This window comes from Spermophilus citellus (assembly GCF_964194105.1).
Source record: "Spermophilus citellus genome assembly, chromosome: 8".
NCBI classification, from domain to species: Eukaryota; Metazoa; Chordata; class Mammalia; order Rodentia; family Sciuridae; genus Spermophilus; species Spermophilus citellus.
Window position 1 is genome coordinate 17,155,828 of NC_138189.1, and position 14,759 is coordinate 17,170,586.

Here is a 14,759-nt window from a genome sequence, read left to right on the forward strand (position 1 = left end):
GATTTTTTAAGGATCCAAATTCAGTGTTTATACAATAAACCTCAAAATGGCACGAGTCCTCCATCAATGTATGTACCATTAACTTGTAACCAAGAAACCCAAAAAAGAAGAAGCTTTGGTCTTAGAAAATATGTGAATTGTGTTTCAGGTTGATACTATTATTCTGGAAACTCTGTCTTTCCATGTAATTCTTTTTGTATTTGCAAAGACATCAAAAGGAATCATATTTAGTAGGTAACCCATTTCTAGACCAGACAGCCTCCCAGCTCCCTTCTTTAGCTTCCTCTTGGAATATTACTGCTTGGAACTGTTGCTTCATAAATTTCGTTCTTTCTCCCTATAAAGGGATCGTATCGTAGCAGCAAAATACCGTGCAAAAATGAGACTTCTAATTTTCTTTTTTTTAAAGCATAGTAGCCATACTCATTTTTCATCATTTTATTTGAAAGTCCCAGAATAATAACATTCTTTCCAAAAGTTTTCACTATTATACTGAGAATAGAAGAAATTCTGGAAACTGACGGAAAGCCGTCTTTTTCTAAAATATGTTGACTGGATCTCTTGCTCAGTCCTTGAGTTTATTGACAGAGGCAATTGGATTCCTACAATTTGATCCAAGCAAAATAATTATTTTGTATTACACACAAAATAGATTCTTCCTTTGGTTGACCTTCATTTTTTTTTTTTTTTTTTTTTTACTTTTTTTTTATTTATTTATTTTTTTTACATTTTTTTTATTGGTTGTTCACAACATTACAACGCTCTTGACATATTATATTTCATACATTAGATTGACATGGGTTATGAACTCCCAATTTTACCCCAAATGCAGATTGCAGAATCACGTCAGTTACACATCCACAATTTTACATAATGCCATATTAGTGACTGTTGTATTCTGCTACCTTTCCTATCCCCTACTATCCCCCCTCCCCTCCCCTCCCATCTTCTCTCTCTACACCATCTACTGTAATTCATTTCTCTCTTTGTTTATTTTCCCATTCCCCTCACAACCTCTTATATGTAATTTTGTTTAGCAATGAGTGTCTCCCTTCATTTCCATGCAATTTCCCTTTTCTCTCCCTTTCCCTCCCATCTCAAGTCTCTGTTTAATGTTACTCTTTTCTTCCTACTCTTCCTCCCTGCTCTGTTCATACTTGCTCTCATTATATCAAAGAAGACATTTGGTATCTGTTTTTTAGGGTTTGGCTAGCTTCACTAAGCATAATCTGCTCTAATGCCATCCATTTCCCTGAAAATTCTATGATTTTGTCATTTTTTATTGCTGCATAGTACTCCATTGTGTATAGATGCCACATTTTTTTTATCCATTCGTCCATTGAAGGGCATCTGGGTTGGTTCCACAGTCTAGCTATTGTGAATTGTGTTGCTATGAACATCGATGTGGCAGTGTCCCTGTAGCATGCTCTTTTAAGGTCTTCAGGGAATAGTCCGAGAAGGGCAATAGCAGGGTCAAATGGTGGTTCCATTCCCAGCTTTCCCATGAATCTCCAAACTGCTTTCCAAATTGGCCGCACCAATTTGCAGTCCCACCAGCAATGTACAAGTGTACCCTTTTCTCCACATCCTCGCCAGCACTTGTTGTTGTTTGAATTCATAGTGGCTGCCAATCTTACTGGAGTGAGATGGTATCTTAGGGTGGTTTTGATTTGCATTTCTCTGACTGCTAGAGATGGAGAGCATTTTTTCATGTACTTGTTGATTGATTGTATATCCTCCTCTGAGAAGTGTGACCTTCATTTTTTGATAAGAGGGAAATCTTTTGTTCTCTGAGGTTTCTCCCCACTTTTCCCTGTAAATGGATTCTATTCATAGTTAACCCATTGAAGCGCCTGAATTTCATCCTGAAGGACAGGTAGACATTCAAGCAGATTTACAGATGGATTTAGGGAGCATAAATGATTTGTCTAAGATTAGTCTGGGTACATTTGGAAAAGGAGAGAAAAATAGAAATTGTCTTTTTTTAATTTCTAGCTTGGTGCTCTGTTTACTGCTAATCATTAAAGAACATTTCATAGATATATAAAATAATTTTAAGTATTTCTAATGCTAAAATCTTTGGGTTGGACCCTAAAACTCAGATGATTTAAAGATAGAAAAATATCAGAAGAGTGGAAACTGTGAGAATTTGGGTTTCAAAGGGTCAGGAGAGGGAAGAAGGTTAACCAACAAAATCCTGTTTTCAACATGTACATATCATATCATATTTGGTCTTTAAATTATCTAGTGGAAAAAACCCAGAAGATTTCTTAATTACAGTGGTTCAACTTGTGATTTTTCTACTTCGTGATGGTGTGAAATAGGTTTGCATGTAATAGAAACTAAACGTGGAAGTTTGAATTTTGATCTTTTTCTGGATTGGTTTCATACTATACTAGAAAGCATGTAATCATTCTCTTGTGATGCTGGACTTACAGCCATAGCTCTAAGTCAGCTTTGAAACCACAAGGGTGAACAATCGAGACTATAGTGTACCATGCTGCTATGCTGGGATGGTCAGGGGGCTGGGTGTATTAAATGCAGTCTTGACATAATGATGAGTTTATTAGGACATGAATACATAATAAGTTGAGGAGCCACTATATCATGCATTTGAAACATCATTTTCTTAGCACTTATATTCTCTTTGAATTTTAACAATAAACAGTATTCTTTGCAACTAATGCATAAGATTATTTTTGTTTTGATTTTTTAAAAAAAACATATATAGTCTTTTAAGATGTGCAGAAATCTACAAACTGACAAAAAAATCGATAAATAAGTGTATCTGTCACTAGGTATATGGATAGATATTTTTTCATAGATTTTTGTAGGTAGTGAATCCTTTTGTGATAAAACTCTCTTTGCTAAAAACAAAATCCCTTCTTTTCTGTGAACCATCTCTCTCCCCCTATCCTCATGATTACCACAGCCACAGCCTGGCAAGGGAGATCAAAGGCTGTTCCTCTCAACAGATAATTGACTGGTCTAACTACAGGCATGTGACATGGACTGAGCCAATCTCTGCCTAAGACTTAGAACTTGGGCCAATCACTTGGAATGCTTCTTAAACTGTGCAACTTTGTGAGCCATTGGTGGCTTTACTTTGCCATATAAATTTCTGAGCAGCGGGAAGTGGAGATGCTCAGGCATTAATTAAGGAAGTGGAGACAAGAAACAGGGATAATTTTCTAATGGCTCTTGAGCTTCTTTTTTATTTTTTTATTGGTTGTTCACAACATTACAAACCTCATGACATATAATATTTCAAACATTAGAATCAAGTGGGTTATGAACTCCCATTATTACCCCAAATACAGATTGCAGAATCACATCGGTTACACATCCACATTTTTACATACTGCCATATTAGTGACTGTTGTATTCTGCTACCTTTCCTATCCTCTAATATCCCCCCTCCCCTCCCCTCCCATCTTCTCTCTCTACCCCATTTACTGTAATTCATTTCCCTCCATGTTTGTTATCCCATTCCCCTCACAACCTCTTATATGTAATTTTGTATAACAATGAGGGTCTCCCTCCATTTCCATGCAATTTCCCTTTTTTTCTCCCTTTCCCTCCCACCTCATGTCTCTGTTTAATGTTAATCTTTTCTTCCTGCTCTTCCTCCCTGCTCTGTTCTTAGTTGCTCTCATTATATCAAAGGAGACATTTGGTATTTGTTTTTTAGGAATTGGCTAGCTTCACTGAGCATAATCTGCTCTAGTGCCATCCATTTCCATGCAAATTCCATGATTTTGTCATTTTTAAGTGCTGCGTAATACTCCGTGGTGTATAGATGCCACTTTTTTTTTATCCATTCATCTATTGAAGGGCATCTGGGTTGATTCCACAGTCTAGCAATTGTGAATTGTGCTGCTATGAACATCGATGTGGCAGTATCCCTGTAGTGTGCTCTTTTAAGGTCTTTAGGGAATAGTCCGAGAAGGGCAATAGCTGGGTCAAATTGTGGTTCTATTCCCAGCTTTCCCAGGAATCTCCATACTGCTTTCCAAATTGGCCGCACCAATTTGCAGTCCCACCAGCAATGTACAAGTGTACCCTTTTCTCCACATCCTTGCCAGCACTTGTTGTTGTTTGACTTCATAGTGGCTGCCAATCTTACTGGAGTGAGGTGGTATCTTAGGGTGGTTTTGATTTGCATTTCCTAGACTGCTAGAGATGGTGAGCATTTTTTCATGAACTTGTTGATTGATTGTATGTCCTCCTCTGTGAAGTGTTTGTTCATGTCCTTGGCCCATTTGTTGATTGGGTTATTTGTTTTCTTATTGTCTAATTTTTTGAGTTCTTTGTATACTCTGGATATTAGGGCTCTATCTGAAGTGTGAGGAGTAAAAATTTGTTCCCAGGATGTAGGCTCCCTATTTACCTCTCTTACTGTTTCTCTTGCTGAGAAAAAACTTTTTAGTTTAAGAAAGTCCCATTTGTTGATTCTTGTTATTAACTCTTGTGCTATGGGTGCCCTATTAAGGAATTTGGAGCCCGACCCCACAATATGTAGATCGGAGCCAACTTTTTCTTCTATCAGACAGAGAGTCTCTGATATGATATCTAGCTCCTTGATCCACTTTGAGTTGACTTTTGTGCATGGCGAGAGGAGGGGATTCAGTTTCATTTTGTTGCATATGGATTTCCAGTTTTCCCAACACCATTTGTTGAAGATGCTATCCTTTCTCCATTGCATGTTTTTAGCTCCTTTATCAGATATAAGATAGTTGTAGCTTTGTGGATTAGTCTCTGTGTCCTCTATTCTGTACCATTGGTCCACCCGCCTGTTTTGGTACCAGTACCATGCTGTTTTTATTACTATTGCTCTGTAATATAGTTTGAAATCTGGTATTGCTATACCACCTGATTCACACTTCCTGCTTAGAATTGCTTTTGCTATTCTGGGTCTTTTATTTTTCCATGTGAATTTCATGATTGCTTTATCTATTTCTACAAGAAATGCCATTGGGATTTGATTGGCATTGCATTAAACCTATAGAGGACTTTTGGTAATATCGCCATTTTGATAATGTTAGTTCTGCCTATCCGTGAACAAGGTATATTTTTCCATCTTCTAAGATCCTCTTCTATTTCTCTCTTTAGGGTTCTGTAGTTTTCATTGTATAGGTCTTTCACCTCTTTTGTTAGGTTGATTCCCAAGTATTTTATTTTTTTTGAGGATATTGTGTATGGAGTGTTTTTCCTCATTTCCATTTCAGAAGTTTTGTCGCTGATATACAGAAATGCCTTTGATTTATGTGTGTTGATTTTATATCCTGCCACTTTGCTGAATTCATTTATTAGTTCTAGTAGCTTTTTTGTAGACCCTTTTGGGTCTTCTAAGTATAGAATCATGTCATCTGCAAATAGTGATAATTTAAGTTCTTCTTTTCCTATTTTTATGCCTTTAATTTCTTTCATCTGTCTAATTGCTCTGGCCAGTGTTTCGAGAACTATATTGAATAGAAGTGGTGAGAGAGGGCATCCCTGTCTTGTTCCAGATTTTAGAGGGAATGCCTTCAATTTTTCTCCATTCAGAATGATGCTAGCCTGAGGCTTAGCATAGATAGCTTTTACAATGTTGAGGTAAGTTCCTGTTATCCCTAGTTTTTCTAATGTTTTGAACATAAAGGGATGCTGTACTTTGTCAAATGCTTTTTCTGCGTCTATCGAGATGATCATATGGTTCTTATCTTTAAGTCTATTGATGTGGTGAATAACATTTATTGATTTCCGTATATTGAACCATCCTTGCATCCCAGGGATGAATCCTACTTGATCATGGTGCACAATTTTTTTGATGTGCCTTTGTATCCGATTCGCCAGAATTTTACTGAGGATTTTTGCATCTAGGTTCATCAGAGATATTGGTCTGTAGTTTTCTTTCTTTGAGGTGTCTTTGTCTGGTTTCGGAATCAGGGTGATGTTGGCCTCATAGAATGAATTTGGAAGAGCTCCCTCTTTTTCTATTTCCTGAAATAACTTGAAAAGTATTGGTATTAATTCTTCTTTAAAGGTTTTGTAAAACTCCGCTGTGTACCCATGCGGTCCTGGGCTTTTCTTGGTTGGTAGTCTTTTGATTGCTTCTTCTATTTCATCCATTGATATTGGTCTGTTTAAATTGTGTGTATCCTCCTGACTCAGTCTGGGCAAATCATATGACCTAAGAAATTTATCAATGTCTTCACTATCTTTTATTTTATTGGAATATAGGTTTTCAAAGTAAGTTCTAATTGTCTTCTGTATTTCTGTAGCATCTGTTGTGATAATGCCTTTTTCATCTCGTATGTTAGTAATTTGAGTTCTCTCTCTTCTTCTCTTCGTTAGCATGGCTAAGGGTCTGTCGATCTTGTTTATTTTTTCAAAGAACCAACTTTTTGTTTTGTTAATTTTTTCAATAGTTTCTTTTGTTTCAATTTCATTGATTTCTGCTTTGATTTTAATTAATTCTTGCCTTCTGCTACATTTGCTGTTGTTTTGCTCTTCCTTTTCTAGGGCTTTGAGATGATGTGTGAGCTCATTTATTTGTTGGTTTTTCCTTTTTTTGAGGAATGACCTCCAGGCGATGAATTTCCCTCTTAAACTGCTTTCATTGTGTCCCATAGATTCTGATATGTTCTGTCTATATTTTCATTTATCTCTAAGAATTTTTTGATTTCCTCCTTTATGTCTTCTGTAACCCATTGATCATTCAGTAACATATTGTTCATTGTCCATGTGATGTAGGATTTTTCCTGTCTTCTTTTATCATTGATTTCCAGTTTCATTCCATTATGATCAGATAAAATGCATGGTATTATCTCCACCCCTTTATATTTACTGAGGGTTGCCTTATAGCATAATATATGGTCTATTTTTGAGAAGGATCCATGTGCTGCTGAGAAAAAAGTATATCCACTTGATGATGGTTCATATATTCTATATATGTCAGTTAAGTCTAGGTTATTAATTGTGATATTGAGGTCAATAGTTTCTTTATTCAACTTTTGTTTGGAGGATCTGTCCAATGGTGAGAGAGGTGTGTTGAAGTCACCCATGATTATTGTGTTGTGGTCTATTTGATTCTTGAACTTGAGGAGAGTTTGTTTTATGAACATCGCAGCGCCATTATTTGGTGCATAAATATTGATAATTGTTATGTCTTGTTGGTGAATGGTTCCTTTTAACAGTATATAATGTCCTTCCTTATCCCTTTTGATTAACTTAGTCTTGAAGTTGATTTTATTCGATATGAGGATGGCCACCCCTGCTTGTTTACGAGGACCGTGTGCGTGGTATATTTTTTCCCATCCTTTCACCTTCAGCCTGTGTATGTCTTTTCCAATCAGATGTGTCTCCTGGAGGCAGCATATTGTTGGATTTGTTTTTTTAATCCATGTAACTAGCCTATGTCGCTTTATTGGCGAGTTTAAGCCATTAACGTTTAGAGTTACTATTGATATATGGTTTGTACTTCCTGCCATGTTTGATTATTTATCTCTTTTTTTTTTCTAATTTAGTTTGTTTTTCTATGATTAGCTTTCCCCCCGTCCTCTGTCTTTACCGAGGCACTTCCCACTGATGGTTTTGGTTATTGTTTTTCGTTTCTTCCTCGTGTAGTGTTTTGCTCAAGACGCTTTGCAATGCTGGTTTTCTGGCTACAAATTCTTTTAGCTTTTGTTTATCATGGAAGATTTTTATTTCGTTGCCATACCTGAAGCTTAATTTTGCTGGATACAGAATTCTTGGTTGGCATCCATTGTCTTTCAGTGTTTGAAATACATTGTTCCAGGATCTTCTCGCTTTCAGCGTCTGTGTTGAAAAATCCGTTGTTAACCTTATTGGTTTACCCCTAAATGTAATCTGCCTCTTTTCTCTTGTAGCTTTTAATATTTTCTCTTTGTTCTGTATATTGAATATCTTCATAACAATGTGTCTTGGCGTTGGTCTACTGTGATTTTGTGTGCTCGGTGTCCTGTATGCATCCACAATTTGTATATCTGTTTCCTTTTTTATTTCTGGAAAGTTTTCTGTAATTATTTCATTCAGCAGGTTACTCATTCCCTTGGTATGAATGTCTGTGCCTTCCTCTATCCCGATGACTCGTAAGTTTGGTTTTTTTATGTTATCCCAAATCTCTTGGATGTTTTTCTCGTGATTTTTTACCAGCCTATCTGAGTTGGCTAGACTCTTTTCAAGATGATATATTTTGTCTTCATTATCTGACGTTCTGGCTTCTACTTGCTCCACTCTGTTAGTGATACTCTTGATTGAGTTTTTAATTTGGTTTATCGTTTCCTTCATTTCTAGAATTATTGTTTGATCTTTTTTATAATCTCTATCTCCTGATAAAGATGCTTAACTTCTTCTTTTATCTGTTTATGTAATTCATTTTCAATGTGATCTTTATGGTTCCTTTCCATCTGTCTAAGGTGTTCCTTGAGTTCTTTATATGGCCATTTTTCTGATGACTCTAGGTCCTCCTGAATATTTAGGCTGTCCTTCATTGTTTGTACTCCTTTTCTTACTTGCTTTTTTATGCTCATGTGACTTCTTGTTCTGGTTTGACTGCTGAGTTACTGTTTACTCTTGTAAATTTATTTGATGCTGAACTTAAGCTTCTGGATGACCATCCACTCTTCCTGGGCTCACAGAGAAGTCCTATAGCACTTCTCTTTCCTTGGCATCTTCTAGCATGGAAGTGGGGAGGGACTTTCACTTACATAGTGCTTTTATTTGTAAAATTGTTGCACTCTCTCTTAAAAAAAAAAAAGGCTGGGGATGTGGCTCAAGCGGTAGCGCGCTCGCCTGGCATGCGTGCTGCCCGGGTTCGATCCTCAGCACCACATACAAACAAAGATGTTGTGTCCGCCGAAAACTGCAAAACTCCAAACCAGGTTCCAGCAGCCCACCACCACACAGAGCGGGGGCCCCACCATAAGAGCTTCCTTCAGGCGGCAAGATAGGGCGGGGACACGAGCAAGGAGGAGGCTCTTGAGCTTTTGATTCCAGTTTTTTCCTGAAGTCCGGCAGCATTCATGTTCTTTTTTTTAAAATAAATTTTATTTAGTTGTTGATGGATCTTTTTTTTTTAGTTGTTGATGGATCAAGAAATTACTAAGTAATATTTACTGGAAAAAGACAGAACTGGTATGTCATTAATACTATTGTTGATTATCTTGCTATCATATATGATGTGTTAAGTTCAGGGCTCTCTGAGTCAAAGTGCCTTTTTGTCTCTGCATAGAACTTCTTCCTTTACTTTTGGCACTCTGGGCTTGCATATATTTGTTAAAAGTAGTTCTGCTGTCTCTGAAAAGGTAACAGGGTCTATGACCTTGGACACTCTCAGACACCCCATATACTACCTCTTATCAGAGGAACTGCGTTGAATTTACTGCTTCATTTTCTGAGACTCCTTTGAGGTTGTGCTGATGATCGTTGTTGGCAAGAACCTTCCTGGTAAGAAGTATCCTGTGAGCAATTAAAAATGATAACAGACCAAGGAAGACATTTGTGGAAAGCACTGCAGTTGGATCCCACCAGACCCAGGTGTCAGATGGATGATGGCTTTGTGATTCCCACAAACGGGACCTCCCTCCAACCTCACGCACATGGACGGGCACCTGATGGCACTATAGCTGGATCAATCATTGATCTGGAGGGCTCACTGATCTCTTCAGGTCAAATCTCATAGCAATTAGTCACGTAGTAAAAAGTAAGCTAATGTGTCTGTTTCCTTTTGGGATAGAAGAAGAAAAATTAATATATATATATAAAAGCAAGGGCCTTTTTAGCCTTGTATTAATTGTATTTAAACATCTTTAAATAGGTTATATTTCATGATTGTAGATTCTGAGAAGAGTAAAGCAACAACAAAACCTTAAAATAGCACATAACTAGGCTTGCATGCTAGTTCTGCAAATTTTTCAAAGAGGGGCTTTGGTAAGTTGCCTGACCCATCTAACCCTCTGTTTATGTTTAAATATGGGAATAATATTTCCTTTGGCAGGATTGTTGTAAAGATTGCATTTAATGAGTTATATATAACCCGTGAGCTATTAACTGGTACATAGTAGTTAATAGCTCATGGGTTACATAGTAGTTCCTTAACAAATGGTAATTATTATTATTATTATTATTATTATTATTATTATTATTATTACTATTATTATTATTATAAAATGTGCACAATTAAAAATATACCCACCATCTCCAAGTCAATTTCCTTGTTAGATTTGAAAAATGCTATTCAAAGACTGGTTATTCTTCTATCCTTCTTTTTTCCCCTTTGAAGCATGGCAAAATATTTCCCCAAAGCTGCATGTTTTTCCAACATTTTTCGAGGACCTTCTGGCATGTGCTTGAACACTGGCCTTTGGCCATTCCAGGCGGGGTGGTGTAGGGAAGAAGCCACAACTGCATCATTTCCATCCGAGAGGTTCCCAGATGAGGTGAACAAGCAAATCACCAACAGTAGAACGAGCTGCACGCAACTGGGGATCGCCCCACCACATGGACTTTTGTATGTCTGGCATTCTTTGATCCTTAAATAGTTAAGCTTTCCTCCCATCATATGAATCTCTATGACATTCATAAAATTAACAGCGGCGCTCAGACTCCAGGGCAGTGGCAGTGAGTTCACATGTACACACACACATACACACACACACACACACAGATGGATGTGTTGTTGTGGGGGTCAGAAAGTAAGGGATGCCAGGGAAGTTGCTCCCAAAGGGCAAGACTCCACCTACGACATAAATCCTCCTGGAAAGGGGGTCCAACCTGTGTCCAGCCTGTACCACCTCCATGTCCAGCATGTCTGCCTTTGGCTTATCTTCTGATCTTTCTTCAACCTGGAATTCCACGATCTTTCCTTTTCCTTGGGCCAATTCTGTTTTTTGGAGCAGATGAATGTGCCAGCCAAGGTAAGGGTTTTGGGATCTGGTCCTGACAGTTATGCTCTCATTGACTTTGGGGAAAACCTTAAGCAGACAAAGCTTTAGTCACCTAATTTCTAAAAACAGGGTTAATTATGAGCACCTGTCTTCTAAAGGGTGGTTAAAAAATGAACCTGATAATGTTTAGAATACCTAAAGAGGGTCTGGCACATTACTAAGGATTCTGTAAATGATGGTTAATTTTTTTCTGGGGGCCCCACGAATCCTCTAAGGGCTGGAGTTGTGCTTTTCATAATTAGCTCTTCAGCCCTGAGTGCTGAGCCTGTTATATTGTAGTGTTCTACACATGTTTGCTGAATATGGTTGTCTATCAGGGAAGGGTTAGACCATAGGTAATGAGAAATAAATGATGAAATGATTGGGAACTATATTTTCTTTCCCTAAAGAAATATACCCCACACAGGGGGAAAAAAATGCAGCCTTCTGGAAAGTTTCTGAGCCAGCCCAACTTTCTAGTCAGATCCATGCCTGAGTTAGCACAGCAGTGGATGATTGCAGAGAAGGTTTGTTAATGACCAGCTTTAGGCTTTTAATGACAAAACCCCTCAGCAAGATGTCATCGAAGTTATTGAAGACTTCACTGAAAGTGTTGAAGCTGATACATTGTAACAAGAAGGTTATAAATCTTGCAGCTTGGATATACCACCAAGACAAGATGCTGAGCACAGAATCACCCTGCTGGTGTCTGTCAGCATTATCCCTCTCCCTCTCTCTTCCCCTTCCCATGGAGAGCCCGTAAAGGAGAAATACATCCATTTCCCAAAGTAGTGCAGACCTGGCAGCCACCTGCCTATGCCAATTTCAGATCACAGAGGCCCATTTAACTGGACAAAATGTGTTAAGCACCTGTGTTTTTCTAAATGTGCATAAAACCCTTAAGAATGGAGGGAAGATCTCCAAAGTTAATGCAATGACCTTTTAGAAACTCTAAGCAATTAAAAATGCATTGTAATCTTAGAATAGAGACCCGAACTCCTGAATGTAGGTTCCCACACTGTTTTATTGCTTCTCAAAGGAGAATTTTGTCACCTTGGCCCCTACAAAGCAGTTCATCTCTTAGCCCTAGAGGGGCCATATAAAATATACTTGTGTGTCTTTGGGTATATGTTGCGTGGGATGTTGGATTGACTGGGCACAGGTAGCAAGGCTGCTCCTCCCACTGTGCTGGATGGATGAGAGCAAAGGGGAGCCAGGTTAAAACAGAGAACAAAGAACGGGATCCAAAGGCTGTGCACAAAAATTGTTAGTGGGCATTAATATATAGACCTGTGAGATTTTTCTTGATGTTTAGAAATTGACAAAAATTGTATGCATTTGTCACGTACAACATTTTGCCATTAAATATCTCTACATTATAGAATGGCTAAATTGCACTAATTAACATATACGTTATCTCACATATCATTTTCTTTGTGGTGAGTACACTTAAAATCTACCCTCAGCAATTTTCCAAAATATGATACATTGTTATTAATTATAATCTTTGTGTTGTACAGTAGATCTCTCTCCTCCTATCTGAAATTCTGAACCCTTTGACCAACATCTCCCCAAACCCTCCTACCGCCTACATGCTGATTACAACCATTCCACTGTCTTCTTGTGTGGGATCAACGTTTTAAGATCCCACATACAAGTGAGCACATGGAGTGTTTGTCTTTTGTGCCTGGCTTGTCTTAGTGAACATAATGTCCTTCAGGTGCGTCCTTGATGTCCCAAATGACAGGATTTCCTTCCTTTTTAAGGCCATACAGCATTTCAATTTCATGTATAACACAGTTTCCTTTATCCATTCATTTGTTGATGGACACTTAGGTGGATTCCAGGACTTGGCTTTTGTGAATTGAACTGCAATGAACTTGGGAGTGCGGATGTCTCTTCAACATGCTGATTTCATTTCCTTTAGATGTATACCCAGCAGTGGGATTGCTGCATCATACGGTAGTTCTCTTTGTTTAATTTGAAAAGCCAGGAAGGAAACTCTTTCTAATATCTGTGTCCTACCAACCTGAATACCCAGACCACAAATATACATATACTCAGCCATAGATTATTCAGGTTACCTTATCGTAGGTATACTGAATGACTCTCCCCTATTTCTTTTATCCTACTTCCATCCATGGCTTTGTGAACCTTTCCCATCTTTCCCATGAAGCCTGGCCAAGTAGAAAGCCTGGCAGTAGAGAGTCTGCAAGGTTTGGAGAGTGAGGATGGGATCAGTCCTGTGTTCCACTGGTGTGCCTGTGGGAAAGTCATCATTAGGACTCTCTGAATGTCAATTTCTTCATCTATGAAATGGGCAATGTTAATTGCTATTCTACTTAAATCAAAACCAGTTGTGAAAATAAAATGAGATCATTTATGCCTACCTATGCTTTGAACACCTAAGATGTTTGATGTTCTCCTCATATTTGACATCTGCACTTTACACTTTTGTTTAAGGTCATCCATCACTGTGGCCCAGATGGTATATTCGACACCATCTGGATCTCAGTGCTCTCCACTGCGAAGGGAAGGGTTGGAAGGGCTTAGTGCTCTGTATTAGGGTTCTTTCAAAATCTACAATTCTCAGTTTCTATGGTTTTATTTTTCTGCACATTTCTAAACAGCTATGATGGTTTCATCACTTTAAGGTTTTTTAGAGGACATGTACTATGGCAAAGTGATTAATGTGTTGTTTAGTAAATCTCAGAATTTCACACACACACACACACACACACACACACACACACACACAGAGTTACTTCACCTGTCCTGTCCAGGTGAGGCTTGCATTGATATGATCCGAGACACATGCCATTTGTAGGCACATCCTCTTAGAAACAGAACCTGGTGTACCTGCTTCATGGGAAGAGGTGTCATGGGGTTCCCATGAGAGAAATGACTCAGTTATCACATAATTTGCCCTTGTGCTGATTGGGACAAACCACTTTTTCTTTTCTTTGCCAATATTATTCTAATAGCAATGCTGTGTCCCAGCTGATGGACAGCTTCAGCTTTAGACTAAACTTGAAACTGAATTGAACTTCAGTTGAAACTGAAGTTTTTAATTCAGCCTAATGGCTCTGTGATGATAATCACTTTAGTCCTCTACAACTCCAGGCCTAGTGAATTAAAAAAAAAAACAAACGATATAAAGCCTTTAAAAAAATCAGGTAATTCCAAATGGAGTCTCCATATTTTAGAACAATCTGCCCAATCATCTCTGTGTCATGCAGCAGCCAACAGGAGCTCCATTTTGCTTTGATAACCACAAAGAAGACCTGCAACTAAAAGAATTGAGGTTTATCTGAAGAAAACCTACCTCTCCAATATGTAGAGTAGATTGAGTGAGAACTAGAAAAAAATAGAAAAAAGAGGAAGGATTAAAAATGATTTTAATAAATATTTCAGAAAGAACTATTTGGCATATTCAAAGTGACTAGATTGCTACTAGAATCGAAGGAAGGTGGATTTCTCAGTTTTTTTTTTCCAGGATGTTGATGACAGTAAAATCAAGCCTATTTATACATTGCCTTTATTTCTGGATCTCCAACATAGTTTGATTATTACCTGACCTTTTAGTGAGAATGAAAAGACACTGCTTTGTTGCAGGGCTGGTGAATTTCATCTTACTGTGGCTGTCTGGGGCTGCCTGGATTGTGCTAAGGATTCTCTGGGCCCACTGTGGGCTCATGGAAAGAATGGAGAAGAGTGGATGGTCAACTGGTATCCATCCCCCTTAGGAAACTTAATGTGTGTTTTCCACTGGGGGAAAGATATATTCTTTGTGATAAATTAATACATTGGAATTAGGTTTTATGAGTGAAA

General features: G+C 38.0%; 1 protein-coding gene across 2 annotated transcripts in view; it reads left to right on the plus strand.

Annotated features, from left to right (window-relative positions):
- LOC308654915 (cytosolic beta-glucosidase) overlaps positions 1-14,759 on the plus strand; it is a gene marked incomplete at both ends in the record, with an annotated part of 124,275 nt that overhangs the window by 55,953 nt on the left and 53,563 nt on the right. The gene's annotated exons all lie outside the window — the stretch shown is intronic.